This window comes from Balearica regulorum, chromosome 2 (assembly GCF_011004875.1).
Source record: "Balearica regulorum gibbericeps isolate bBalReg1 chromosome 2, bBalReg1.pri, whole genome shotgun sequence".
NCBI lineage: Eukaryota > Metazoa > Chordata > Aves > Gruiformes > Gruidae > Balearica > Balearica regulorum.
The window spans coordinates 28235005-28250711 of NC_046185.1; positions in this window are offsets into that span (position 1 = coordinate 28235005).

Genomic DNA, 15707 nt, shown 5'->3' on the forward strand with positions numbered 1-15707 from the left:
TCACTTCTGTTACTTATGGTCATTCTTGGTGACTACTGGCAATGCTGAAATACGTCTACACCGTTTAACAGCCCACACTGTCCTGGTCACTGTAGTGAATCCAGTCTGTCTCTAAATAACCAGACAACTGTATATAGTACTTTGGCCTTTTCCAAGAAATTCCTCCTCTATTTGGGTAGTGATTTGTTGTCTCTGGTTTCTCATAAAGCTGTCCCATGATGTCTTCTATTTCAGCCAAAAGATTTTCTCAAATCCTTGTTCCCTGAATCTCCAGATGTACATTCTGCCCTGACATGACCAAGTTCTCCACATGAGGGAAGTCTTAAGAATTTCATCGAGTACGTAGTACAGGTGGGTAGTTTGCATTTGTGATGCTTGTAACATCAGTATTAAACTGATTAATATTAACAATATTATTTAGTATTAAACCAGGCCTGTCAGTCTGACCTCCATGCCAGGGAAGGTTATAAAGCAGATCATCTTGTTGGGAAATACTAGTTGTCAAGCTTAGCATAAGCGTTGGCATAACTCACTTATGCTAAAAGTGGCTAAATTTACCAAAACTGTAGGCCACAAGCAATGAACTTTCACCTAAATATATTGAACTTTTGCTGAACCCTTTCCTAGTTAAGTAAAAGAAGGCCCCAGAGCTGGTTTAAGCTGGAAGATAAGGAGGCTACAACTGTCAGCAGAGGCAGCAACCCTAGAGATAAGCAGCAGCCTGCCTAGAGAAAAAGAAAAGACCCAGTGAAGAACATGAAGACCTCAGACCCTAATATTGGTCTGAGCTGCCGCATGAGAGAGGGGAACTTAGATTGTAAGGGTATAATTGCCCACAAATGTTTTCGTTCAGGGTCCCTCTACGGAGGCACCCAGTTTGAGCAGAAATAAGCTGACTCTACAGCAGCACATAGGGTCTGAACTCTTCTTTAGAGTCGGAGGCTAAGACTGGATCCAGCCACACTGAGACTTCTCTCTGAGGAGTTTAGAAAGTAAGGGGGGTCCAGTCTGAACCTCATGACTCATTGGGACGGTCTTCCTGGACTCTTCCATAACAATCTTGAGTGCCATCACACGGCACGTACAGGACAATGAGGCGAACAGGCCGAGTCAGCATGGGTTTATGAAAGGCAGGTCCTGCTTGACTAACTTGATCTCCTTCTATGACAAGGTGACTCATTTAGTAGATGAGGGAAAGGCTGTGGATGTTGTCTACCTGTACTTTAGTAAAGACTTTGACACTGTTTCCCACAGCATTCTCCTGGAGAAACTGGCTGCTCATGGCTTGGATGAGCGTATGCTTCGCTGGGTAGAAAGCTGGATGGATGGCCAGGTGCAAAGAGTTGTGGTGAATGGAGTTACATCTAGTTGGCAGCTGGTCACAAGCAGTGTTCCCCAGGGCTCAGTACTGGAGCCAGTTCTCTTTAAAATCTTTATCAATGATCTCGATGAAGGGATCGAGTGCACCCTCAGTAAGTTTGCAGATGACACCAAGTTGGGTAGGAGTGTTGACCTGCTGGAGGATAGGAAGGAGGATAGAGGATCTGGACAGGCTGGATTGATGGGCCAAGGCTAATTGTATGAGGCTCAACAAGGCTCAGCACCAGGTCCTGCACTTGGGTCACAACAACCTTATGCAACGCTACAGGCTTGAGGAAGAGTGACTGGAAAGCTGCCTGGCAGAAAAGGACCTGGGGGTGTTGATCGACAGCCAGCTGAACATGAGCCAGCAGTGTTCCCAGGTTGCCAAGAAGGCCAACAGCATCCTGGTTTGTATCAGGAATCATGTGGCCAACAGGACTAGGGGAGTGATTGCCCCCCTGTACTTGGCACTGGTGAGGCCGCACCTCGAGTGCTGTGTTCAGTTTTGGGCCGCTCACTGCAAGAAAGACATTGAGGTGCTGGAGCGTGTCCAGAGAAGGGCAACAAAGCTGGTGAAGGGTCTAGAGCACAAGTCTTATGAGGAACGGCTGAGGGAACTGGGGTTGTTTAGCCTGGAGAAAAGGAGGCTGAGGGAGACCTTATCGCTCTCTACAACTACCTGAAAGCAGGTTGTCAGCAGGGGGGTGTTGGTCTCTTGTCCCGAGTAACAAGCAATAGGACAAGAGGAAATGGCCTCAAGTTGCGTAAGGGGAGATTTAGATTGGATGTTAGGAAAAATTTCTTCACCAAAAGGGTTGTCAAGCACTGGAACAGGCTGCTCAGGAAAGTGGTTGAGTTACCATCCCTGGAAGCATTTATAAGACGTGTAGATGTGATGTTTAGGGACATGGTTTAGTGGTGAACTTGGCAGTGCTAGGTTAATGGTTGGACTTGATGATCTTAAAGGTCTTTTCCAACCTAAATAATTCTATGATTCTAAAATTTACTAAAGTGGTGCTATGAGCACTTGTAATTCTTTGGGTTTTGGGGATGACAATGCTTTGTAGGAAAACTTCCACAAAGCTGTCATATTTCTTAGTGGAACACAAGAGAAAAGAGCTAGCAGTTATTTTGCAAATGGCAGTCCAACTGGTCTCACTGGGTCACATCTAAGAGAAGGATCTTGGCAGCCTCTGGTTACTGATGCTAGGAGCTTCAAGTTTGGGACTAAGTTTGGGCAGCACTTTTTCTGAGGGTTGTTTGGTTCAACTTAGAATGGTAAGGAGGGATGAAGTCTGGGCAGACCACAGATTTTGGGAAGATAAAGATATATCTTCTGCGTGGTAAAATAAAATAATAATAATAAAGATGTAGCATGGGGAGTTGCAGCAGTTCTTAATTTCTAGTGCATCCTGACCTTGAAGTTGTGTCACTCTCTACTTCTCACCAGAATTCAGCCACATCCAAATCAATTCATACTGTGGAACTTTCTTATTTCCAGTTGGGACAATATGTTTCCAAAATGTCTTTCTTTTTTTCTATCCTACAACAACACAAGAAATATGGAAAAGCCTGAGGAATTTACTAATGGTATTGTGGTGGGTTGACCTTGGCTGGACACCAGGTGCCCACCAAGCTGCTTTATCACTGCCCTCCTCTGCAGGACAGGGAGGGTAGAAAATAAAATGGAAAAAACATCATGGGTCAAGATAAAGGCAGTTTAATAAAGCAAAAGCCAAGACTGTGCATGGAAGCAAAGGAAAAACAAAGATTTATTCTCTACTTCCTATCAGCAGGTGATGTCTGGTCACTTCCTGGGAAGCAGGGCTTCAGTACATGTAGCAGTTGCTCCAGAAGACAAACGTCATAAATGACGAATGCCCTCCCTTCCTCTTCTCTCAGCTTTTATTGCTGAGCAGACATCATATGGTATGGAATACCCCCTTGGTCAGTTTGGGTCAGTTGTCCTGTCTTTGTCCCCTCCCAAGATCTTGCCCACCCCCAGACTACTGCTGAGGGGGAGGAAATGCTGGAGAGACAGCCCTGATGTGTGCCGGCGTGGCTCAGCAGTAGCCAAACACTGGTGTGTTATCAACACCTCGCTGGGTACCAATGCACAGCACAGCACTGGGAGTGCTGCTATGGGGGACATTAACTCCATCTCAGCAAGACCCAGTACAGATGGTGTAGTGTGCTGGTGTTCTCAGCATTTAGGGAATATTCATTTAAGAATAAAAGCTCTTCTGACCTGTACTTTATCGTGTGGTTTTGAAATACAGAGTGGAAATGTTGGTTGGTTTTGGTTTTTTTTTTTCTTTTTTAATTTCGTCTTTTTTTCAGGACAAACTCCCCACAGTGTTTTCTGTATTTTCCATCTGGCTCTGCCAGAGTCTTTCCATTCTTTCCAAGTGGAGACATACATTGCAGAAAGCCATTTGTCAAGCTAATGATGTATCTTTAATACAGCATATAACATGAGATTAATTCTTAATGCTGTTAGGAAGACAAAGTCTCTGGAAACAAGCAGTCCCCAAGCTTATAGCTGCAGAGGCTCTCCCAGGGTGACTCCCTTGAGGGTCCTTTCCTTCCCCTCGGGCAGGACACCGAGCTCAGGGCCTGGGCTCACGTTGTGAGGGATTGCTCAGATGTCGGCCAGATCCCATCCTCAACAGATACCCCAGATCATGTGGAATTTCCCATATTGCATCCTGTGCAGGACACACTCCTGAACACACTTGCCCAGCGTGCTCAGGAGGATGTGGGCAGAATGATTTCCCTGTGAAGGTGCACGTGGTTTGTCCATCCCATGCTGCACCAGCCCTCAGTCATCACCACGCCCAAAAACTTTGAGATGGCCCTTCTCAGGGCAACGCGGGGCTGTTTCTGCAGAGGGTTTGGCTGAGAATGGAGGAATGGCTTCCCTTGCAAGCTGCAGGAGTAGTTGCTGGACGCAGAGCACTGCCGCACTGGCGAGGCTTTATCCCACACTGAGATAATGAAATGGCTCATACCGTTAGATCAGCCAGAGACTCAGCCTCTTGGACAACCCTGGGTTGATTGATGCGGCTATACTAATGTTTTTTATCCAGAGTTTATGGATAGAAAATACTCAGTAGGCAAAAGAAAACAGAATATGGGCATTTTCAATGCTACCACACAGCTTTTAAAATTTAATTTTGCCACTTAGGACTGTTGAAATATGACATAACAAAATACCAATATTTGACTGAAGAATTACTTCATCTTGTTCTTTTGCAAATAATTTTTCTAATACATCATTTAGCTTAGTGACAAAGTACATATTGTACTCAGTTAGGGTTTTGCTCCCACCCCCACCCCAACTGATATTTCTCTTTGATCTCTGAAATCACAATGGAGATTATGTCTGGGTGATTGTATCCTACTTGAGATATTAAAGAAAAGTTTAATTCCAGATGACCCATATAGGGTTATAAAGTATTCAGATTTGTAATCTATAAAGGAGGTTTTTTTCCCATGTTTATAAAACAGTAGAAAACATGTAGTTTTGTTATTAGCTGAGAGTCGTATACAATTCTTCTCTGTTAAAGCAACAGCTAAAAAGCTATTTACTATAAAAGTACAATTTACACTAGTACTTTCCTTTTATTAAAAGGGGGAATTGATAATAATACTTAATTAGAAAATGGAGTATTAGTCAGCAGTGTTTAAAGAGATGTCATGCATTATAGCCGTACAGTAATTAAAAAAGAAGGGGAGATTTCTTCACTATTTTGGTTTTTGCGTTTGCAGCTGTGGACTACACATACTCAAATATGGGTCAAACAGACTGCAAAACATCCTTGGCGACAAGGTAACAGGGTAAATTTTTCACTACAGAAATGATTTTATCAAATATTCTTAGACTCAGTTTAAACTTTGTTCATAAAAGAATGGGGAGGAGGTAGATGGCCTAAACTCTGATATACAATGTCTGTTTTAAGTAGGCACATTCGGCTTATTTAATGGAGATTCATCTATTTCAGTCAGCACAAATCTTAGCAGTTGTATTTAGTATACATGGCTCAGAAAAATCTCTCTAAAAGCAGAAATTCTGAAGGGCACTGCAGAAACACAATACTGTGAACCGATTACCTAAAGAACACAAGTGTGTCTGGACCTTTAAAGACAGAGTAAGCCAAGGAAAACTTATTTGATCAGTGTGCTTTAGGGGAAGCTGGTGATTCAGTACTCGACAGTATTCATATACAGTCCCATATACTTCTATGTGCAAGTCCTCCACTCTCCTTTTTTAATCAAGCAAATCTGTGTTGCCTGCACACAACAGTATTACTGCTAGGCGCCTCAGTCACAGTTTTTAGAGGGCTTTTATTACTTGTGTGTATACAGCTTAACATCTATTGTAACACAAAGTCTTCTGTGTATTTACTCAGTTGCCTTGTTTATGCTCACAGACTACTCAGACTGATGTCAATGTTTGAATAAATAAAACTAATCCCTTCTTCTCTGACAACTTATTTTTCAAATACTCGGAAATTAGCTTCTGTGTGCCTGACGAGTGGGAAGTTCTGGCCTTCATGTTACAACCTGGCAAAGAAAGTCAAACAGATCAAGTCTCTTGTCAAGGACGCACCAGGAGAGGGTGAGGTAGCTGGGAAGAGCTATTTTCTGCTGCTGAGTCCCTGCGCCTTAACCCCAGGATCATACAAATGAACACAGGCAGAAGCCTGACCTGAAAAAAGCAGATTTTCAGTTAAGATCACTAATGAGGATTTTAATTAGTTGAGTAAGCCAGTGTCAATACAATCAGTAAACCAAGCTCCATGACCTAGCAGCCTACTTCTTTCTGAAGGAAACTGAAGATATAGCAGACATGTGGATGTCAGGCCTTCCTCAGATATTTTTTACCACTTGTTGGTACAAGTCTGATTTCATAAATTTGTATTGTAATTCATTTTAAACAACACGGTTCTTCTCAGGGTGTAGATCCATTCTGAACGCTCTCATCTGGACTAGAGTGGCCACCCGTTTCCACCAAGGGCTGGTACGGCTGTGTGGCTCACTCCTGGGGACCTGCTGGTCCAGTGTCCCCTTCCCTGGCAGCTGGGCTTTCCCCACCTGGCCCTCTCCCAGCTGCCATCGCTCGCCTTTCGTCTGGTGCCAGCAGTGGCTTTCCCTGTGTCACAAAGGGAACTTTCCGCCCTGTGCTAGTGGTTGTGGGAAAGGCCCCCCCCAGCATCGCTGAAGGTTTTCATAATTTTCAGGGGTTTTTTTTACCTGGCTGCCCCTTAGGTAACAGCAAGTAGAATAAACTTTTCAGCAGACCTCACGCCTCACTCTGATTTTTATTATTTTAGCACGTTACCCATTGTGCGAGGCTTGGCAGTGGCTATACTATTACAGCTTTGAATTTATCTAGACGGTCTAGACACCTCCTGTGATGCAACAGGGTCTCTATCCTTTTAAAGTAGCATAATCACCAGTGGAAACAGTTTGCTCCATTGGGGTCTGTTGTTATCTCTGTAGTGTAAAGTCGTGGTTACAAGAGTCAGGGATGCTTTCTAGCTGAAAGTTTGTGAATATGCAATAAAATAGGGAACCTTTGAACTTCCAAATAGCTTAGGATGACTGTGTGAATTATAAACAATAGCTTTGCAACAATCAGCAGCAATCACAAGTGCAATGCATTGTGCAAACACTGAACAGGAGAATTCCATATCCCACAGAGCTTATAAACAAGACTGGGTGAAAAGGAGGATGAAGGCTGAAGTACGGTAGGAGAGAGGATAGTGTGGTAGCTGGCAATCATCAGGGCACCAGCAGTGAGAGATTAGGAAACCAGGAAGGGAATGGAAGGAAAAACAGGTAAAGAAGTTTCCTTGCAAGCTCCCTAGGAAGGGAGGAGAACAGCCAGAGAGAAAAGGAAATGTGGAAGGGAGAAAATGGTACTGCTTTGCTGGACTCTGCTGGATGAGTTGCAGAATGTCCCTGTTACGACTGCGCTGAGAAAGCTGTACTAGCCTGGGAATACACTACGTAAAACGGCCATAGGGCAGAGCTAGTGCTGGTACCAAGAACTATTGCACCATTAGGATTAACTGCCTTTCTCAATAGCAGTATGCAGGAAAAGGCCCATATGAATTGAGCCTGCACAGGTCCAAGTAAGAGGGTCCTGCTGGAAACGATGTGTTGGTGAGGGCTGTAGGAGGCCTTTGCAACTCTCCGTTCCATTGACAAGTCTGCACTTCATAGAAGTGAATACAGACAGAAATATAAAATACAGAAATATTCTCAGGAATGAGAATGCAGAGCAAAATTGTCAGGCTAGGTCTGATAAAGAAAAGCATTTGAAATTAAATCAGAGCAAAACATCTACTGACTATTGACTTAGGTCAATAAAGGGCTGTAGGTACCGACATTAAGTCAATAACCTTTTAAAACCTTTAAGATGGTTTCTAGGTTCTATTGGGAATGAAATGTTAAATGTACAAGAAACAGTACAAGCAATCAAAGACAAAAATAAAAAAAATTGTAAATTACTTTGTCGTATCTTGGTTATGCAGACTATTAAGTGGCAATAGAGCAGTGTCAATTTGTATTAACTTCTGCCATTTATAGCGGATGAGATTGTGGTTCTATTTTTATCCCGCATCAGTGGTGTGCTGGTAATTAAAAATATCACAGCTTCAAATAATTTTCTAATTCAGTAACTTTTCTTCTAACCTTTTACCTGAGTTCAGAGTGAATGAAAGAAAAAAATATCTTCAGTGCTCACCAATTAAAACTTTAACCAAATTATCTGAAGATTACTAGATTTATTTTCATGTCTGAAACTTTTTGCAGAAGCATGATTTTTCTGAAAAAGAAGTAGCAGCTTTTAATAATGTTTGGCAACTAGCCTTGCAGAGATAAGAAGCTTGCATACATATCCAGGATTTATGCACCTTCCTAAACACAACCCACAGAGTTTTGGAGCCTATTTTGACTGTTCTAGAGCCTTCTTTCACTTTCCTGCTCATCCTTTCCTTCCTAGAGAAAGCTTAGATCAATTGGTTTTGAATTTTATCTGCATTGCAGGTCATTTCTACCGTATCATTAGCCCAGGTCTCAAATGGCTCTCCTTATTATATGGAAAGCTGCAAGGAATTTAAGTTACTGCAAGCAGACCTGTACCATCCATTACTCCTCTTTTTGGTGAAGAGGACTTCACCAAATGTAATGCACTGGTGAGGCAGAGCTGCCTCTTGAAAATATCTTTGGTCAAATTTTCAGCTAGAATAACTCATTTTGGCCCCACAAACATTGTTTTGATTTTTTGGTCCCTTTCTAATATGCTCCAAAGCATTGGTTTTATTTCAAACTGTGGTCTAATTCTTACCACACTTACCCAGGTATCACTCATCAGATTCCCTTTTTAAAAGTTAAAGACGTTATATGAAAGCAATATGCATTTGGAAGACAAATATGGTTCTTTAAGGATAGTGTATCCTGTTTGTTCCTAAAATGGAACTGTCTTAGCTTCCTGGAGTGTAAAGCTATAATAAAAACTAAAACGGAGGTAGCAGGTACCAATTATAATGATCAGTCTGCATGGGCACCAAACCTGCAATTATAATTTGCAGGTTAAGTGATCACACCACAGAAAATCTGGGAACATAATAAAGAATTTGTTCAAACTTAATTAGGACAAGTCATTACAGCAATTTTGGGGGGGGGGGGGGGGGGGGGGGAGAAAGGAGGCAATGAAAAGAAACGGTTGTCCTTAATTTTGTTGTATAAAGTAAAATCACTCTCAAGTGAATCTAATTATGGTAGTGAAATGGTAAAAAAAAGGAAAAGTAGGGAATAAAAGCAAGGGAAAGAAATTGAAAAGAAGTAAACTGTTTGTATATGAAGGGAGAAAGGAAAAAACCAGGTGTATGGCTTTCTTCAATCTACGTGTGTTTTCTGCTAAGCGTGGCTGTTGCAGAAAGGTTGATGTTGTCCTTGCACAGTTATTGCTGATTTCTTCCCTGGTTCCACATCAGCTCATTTACTGTTGTCTCTCTCTGCACTTCTGTGACAACGTGTGGAAGGACTTTAACGAGGAGGTGAAGGGCAGCGCTGAGAGGGTCCGGCCAGAAGTGGCCCATCAGCAAGAGCTGGAAACTTCAGGGTGACCACAGCTGCACTCTCTCCTCTTTCTGACTTTCACAAGGAAGGTAATTGTTAAAATCTGTTAATTGTATTTCTCATTTTGAACTGTTCTATGTTTTTAGTTAAACCCTAACTTGAATCTTCTGATTCTGTAGCGCACTCTCCTTTTAAAACAAAAAAGTAACTAATAAAAGAACAAACCTACCTGAATAAATACCTTTTTCATGCCTCATTATTGCAGAGGAAAGTTTGAAATGCAACTAAACAGTGAAACTAAAAGGCCTGACAGAAGAAGAATTCAACACTGTTATTTTAGATCTCATGGGGGTTTTTTTAGGTTTATTAATTTGAGAGCCTGATTTCTGACTTTTGAACAATAAGACTATACTAGTAGCAAAGTACTGCTGTCCTCCCTTGTCCCCCATGAGCACTGCCCAGCCCTGCTGACTCCAAGAGCTGAACAGCGCAAGCACATAGCTCACACCACTTAAGTACTGTCAACCTCTGGTCTATCAGTGCAGGAGTATACTTAAGTAAGATTATTTTAATCCCAGTAGATGTCAGACTCTGGCTATTCTTCTTCTGGCTGCAAGAAGCTGAGTATCTGTCCCATTTGTGCAGAAAGCTACTTCTGCCCACCTTCAGATCCTCAGCACGGCAGCTGCCTGCTCTACCCCGCTATCATCTTCAGGTGTGTTCATTGTCGTTTATCCTCAGGTTCTTGTGCCACCACAGGACTGCTCTGGTACCCAGAGCACAGCCTTTCTCTGACACTGCCCTATAATGGACCCAGTTTCAAGAAACATCTATCCTGGCCCTGCTTCACACAGAGAAATCATTCCCAGCTGATTATTTCCTAGTGACCACATCTGTGTTACAGCCTTTTCATTCTGCTAAAGCAATGTGATAGAGACATGTGGAAACTGAAAACCAGTGCTGCTTGAGACCAGGGTGTTGGAGGCATGACGGTGACTCACTGTCACAAACTTTTGCCCTAGGTCCTGTTTCTAGGGACCTAATCTTGCAAAAGCAAATTGTTTGTGCCCTGCTCTGAAATAGATTGCCTGCGCTGTATTCAGGAGGTTGTGTTACCCGCCCTTGGCCCATGCTAATACATCTTCCCAATCACATGAGAAACTGAACTGCTGTCAATCCCCATCCTCTATTCTGCCTTGGAATTTTAATAAAACATTGGCAGATTGGTTTAGAAATGACAGGGATGTCAACAGGGTGTAAAACCTACAGTGTGGAGGTACCAGACAGCAATGCTGGCGTTTTCGCAGAGCTCTGAGAGATCGTAGGACTGCAATGATTGCAGTTGATGTAAGCTGATGATATTTAGCCCCCCACCCCTCCATCACTTTCCCTGTCTGAGAAATGGGGGAGGAGTGTAATTAGGGAACCTTTGTTAATGTCTAGTGAAAGCAGGGCAAGGGGTCTAGGATGCGCCAGAGTGATGCGGGCAGCAGGGCAGGGGGAGGTAGCCCACTCAGGCATGGGGGCAATGCGGGGTGGGGGGGCGTGGAGGAGAGCATCCCGCGTTGCCCCTGTGCCAAGCCCCGGTCTCCCCTTCGTGGTCCCAGCCCCACCACAGCAGCACAGCATCATCCTGCAGAGGAGCAGCCTTCTCCCTGCATCTCTCCTTGCATCGTCCAGGCAGTTACTGCTGGAATGTCCTCAAAAGGGGAAAGGCTTTGGGTCCAGGACCAGGTTTTTAAGTGCTGTGTTAGTCTCTGTACTGAGAAATATCTTTTCACGTCTTCTCCATAGTGATGGAAGAAGCAGGGTGGGTACTGAAAGCATGCATACTGAATCACAGCTGCCTTTCTAGGTATCCCAAACCTCACGTGCCTTCTAGAAACACTCAGCAGTGTGAAACAGGACCTCTAGTATTCTGAAAACCTTTTGAAATAAAGGGGAATTCACAGCCTTTCCATAATGCAGCTGACAGTGACTGGAAAAATTAATGCAAAGCTATATCCTTAATATTACATGAAGGCTCAGAAAAGTCTGGCTGATGTATTACAGACTGTGCAGCTCCAAAAAAAGTACATATTAAAGTCTTACTATTGAAGTGTCTATGCATCATCCTATCTTTAAGGTATGTTCTTGAACAATCTTGCTGTGAAGAGCTGCTGCTACCATCCTTTTAAAGAGCTGAGGCTTAGAAAGAGGTAGACAAATTGCTTGTCACTGCACAGGTTACATCTCAGATCCCCAAACATCAAAACCACCTACGATGGCTTGAGCATGCTTGAGCTGGATGAAGACTCCGCCTTAACTTGAACACAGACCTTACAGGCACAACTGGCTAAGGCCACGAAAGGACTTAGGCAAGAAAGGCAAACTATGTAACTACGGCAAAAGTTAAACTGGGACCAATACCTGGGGCTGTGCCCTCATCCTTTTTGCATGTTGTTTGCAGTGGAAGTATAATAGGTACAACAGAAAGAGGGGCTTGAGGAGAAGGAAAAGCCAGAAAGTAACTGCAATCTGGGAACAGTTTCTCTATGGTGGACTGTACCTCTGAGAAACCCCCACCAGAAAGCTTAACTTACTGGGTTTGGTTTCTAGGCACGCTGAGGAGTCTCCAAGCAAACTGTCATAAAACTATTTGGCAAATTCCAGCATCCCCTCTATGTGGTTTCTCTTCCTTTTCTGCTTCATGCCTCATTCTGCCCTGAAAACAGAGTTGTTATGTTTCTTTTTGTCTGTTAAATACAACACAGCTTTCAGTTGCGTATCTAGATCACATCCAAGATCAGACTGGCATTTGGAAGTGGAAATCTGTCCATTAAAATAGAAGTTAAACAAGCTGGCTCCTGTATTTAACCTTTAAAATGTGGCTTTGGGTAGCTTTATGCAGCGGGCATTTGCTGCTTGCTCAGATACTGTAACTTTTCACTTGCCCTTCTCTAGGCTGATAAGCACAGCAGCACACCCAGCTCTTCGTATGGACTTCTCAGGGCATCCAAGACATACAGGAAAGTTTGTTATTCTCTTCTTGGAGAGTTCAGCAGGGGCTGTTTGAGGAGCCACCAAAAGTCATTCGATGCCACAATATGTAGCTGTGCTCATATACACCTTATGAACCTCTTTCTTTTGGATCTAGCTATGCTCATGTTGTTTCTGTGTAAGATCACTTAGGATGTAAAAGGAAAGAAGCAGCAGTTTTCGTGAAATTCACTCTGATCAACAGCTAGACTGGTGCTGATGGACTTGCTGGGAAGCTTCATCAGTCCATATTACTAGGAAATGAGGGACATTTGGGAGCTAGGAAAAAAGCAAGGGGAATCAAAAGCCTGCCTCTTAAAAAAAATCAAGACAGAACAGAACAAATGCAATCCACTCCCCTGAGATGTCTGACATGTCAGAGAGCACCAGCATCACTCCAGATGTGGTGGTATGACTGTGCCACTGGAAAGAGCGACAGACCAGTGACAGATTCACCCAGCTTGTAAGAAAAGCCCAAGCTCTCTGAGAGAGACGCTGGGCTGTTTACTCTCCTTCTATTACTGTCCATTGGAAAGTAAGTGTGATGGGTTGACCCTGGCTGAGGGCCAGGTGCCCACCAGAGCCACTCTATCACTCCCCTCCTTCATTAGTCAGGGGAGAAAAGGTATAACAGAAAGCTTGTGGGTCGAGATGAGGACAGGGAGAGATCATTCTCTAATTATCATCACGAGCAAAACAGACCGAACTTAGAGAGGGAATTCATCTTATTTATTACTAAGCAAAACAGAGTAGAGGAATGAGAAATAAAACCAAATCTTAAAACACCTCACCCCACCCCTCCCATCTTCCCGGGCTCAACTTCACTCCCGGCTTCAACCTCTGCCCCCCCTCAGCAGCACAGGGGGATGGGGAATGGGGGTTACGGTCAGTTCATCACACGGTGTTTCTGCCGCTTCTTCATCCTCAGGGGGAGGACTCCTCTCATTATTCCCCTGCTCCAGCGTGGGGTCCCTCTCACGGGAGACAGTCCTTCACGAACTGCTCCAACGTGAGTCTCCTCCACGGGGTGCAGACCTTCAGGAGCAAGACTGCTCCAGCGTGGGTCCCCCACGGGGTCACAAGTCCTGTCAGCAAACCTGCTCTGGCGTGGGCTCCTCTCTCCACGGGGCCACAGGTCCTTCCAGGAGCTTGCTTTAGCCTGGGCTTCCCACGGGGCCACAGCCTCCTTCAGGTGTCTCCACCTGCTCCGGTGTGGGGTCCTCCACGGGCTGCAGGTGGAATCTCTACACCCCCTCATCCTTCCTCCATGGGCTGCAGGGGGACAGCCTGCTTCACCATGGTCTTCACCATGGGCTGCAGGGGGATCTCTGCTCTGGCACCTGGAGCACCTCCTCCCCCTCCTTCTGCACTGACCTTGGTGTCTGCAGAGTTTCTTACATCTTCTCACTCCTCTCTCCAGCTGCAAAAGCACTCTCTAACTGTTTTTCTTTTTCTTAAATATGTTATCACAGAGGCGCTGATTGGCTTGGCCTTGGCCAGCAGCGGGTCCATCTTGGAGCCGGCTGGCATTGGCTGTATCAGACACAGGGGAAGCTTCTAGCAGCTTCTCACAGAAGCCACCCCTGTAGCCCCCCGCTACCAAAACCTTGCCACGCAAAACCAACACAGTAAGTTAATAAACACATAAAGGCTTAGAAAAAAATGCCAATTTTGTTTGTAAAATTAAAAAAGGAAAGATGATTAAATCCTCAGGCAATGTTAGTTACAAATCTCCATTGACTGTAATACTTTTGATCTACTGTGAACTTGTCAGACCAAATCTTGCCATATTGATATGTAAGGATAAGTTAACACTGTTCACACCTAACCTAACATAGTGTTACTTTGAGAGTGTGTATGGCTGAAAAAGGCTGGAAAAGTTCCAATAAAGCCAGCATTTTGAGCAATATTTATGCTGTTTATTTACAGGTTGCATCCATTACTATGGTAGTATGCTTCTCATAATTACTCACTAAACCAGATACTTTATGTAGTTAGCTCATTAAATGCCTTAAAGCAAAAAGAAATAGTTTTCTGGATCCTTTTCTCTGTTCCGCACTCCCACAATTTCACCCTGTTTTGGCAGTCGTTTGCTACATGACTGGTCCCCAGGCAGCAGCTAGGTTACTTGTGAAGCTGTTTGTAAAAGTGAACGTTTTCTGCATTCAAAGTCAAAACGTTTATCTAGTTTGTCTTGATAAATTGTAGCAGAGTAAGTCAGTCTAACACAGGAGGGTAGATAAAATCACGGTTACTTTTCTCCTTGTGATTCCCTGAACCTCTCCTGGGCGGCTGGTCTTACCTGGTTTCCAATGTCCTGTCCTTTGGAGAAATAAATCTATGTCTTGAGTGTGCAAGGTACTCAGTTGATTTTCTTGATTTAGCATTTTATTGTGGAACAAAATAATTGCTGTTTGCGGAACAGAATAAACATCTTCATTCTTTTTATTCTAGAGAGTTTTTATCTCCTCGCTTCTCCTCATTCTTTGGTGCTCCTGAGACCCCCCAAAAGACAAAGTTTACAGCAACATCTAAGGCTGGTCAGACCCTAACAGTAGTCCAATGGTCTCTGAAAGTTTGTTGTACAGCCAAATTCTTACTTGGAACAAGAATCAGATTATACAGGTTATATAGATTACTGAATAAACCCTGCTCTCCAAAAGGCCTCAAAGCTCTTAGAAAGTTAGATTACTTTTCCTATACCAAAACACACATGAAGTCTGGTAATCTTCACTGTCCCAGAAAAGCAGAAACACCTTAGTGACTTGCAGGTCTCAATTCAAAATTTAGTATATCTTTGATCTGATCTATTAGTTACAGTGAACGTTAGGAATAAATCCTGCTCACTGGCCTCTGTTGCTAAATAGGAGCCGATATCTGAAGCGTGGGTCAATGTGCTGACTGAAGCCAAGGTCATGCAGAAGGTGAGGAGGCACATTTTGGGTTGACTAGAATTGCTTCAGCATCAGGAACTTCCTCCTCAGGCGCAGAGGGTCCAGACGGTCCTGCCTAAATGTGTGTCCCACAGGAGGAGGAAGAGGCAAAGCTCCTGCAGTGCAAGCGCGTAAGGTGATACTATCGCAAATGACCCAAGTGCCACCACGCTGTGGCACGCGTGCATCAAGCCTCACGAGCAACCTAACAGGGCTCAGAAACTCTGCACAGCTGACAGACCAGGGCATGAATGGAAAGTGGGAACGCTGTCAAGTCTGCTACCACTTAACACATTTTGGAGA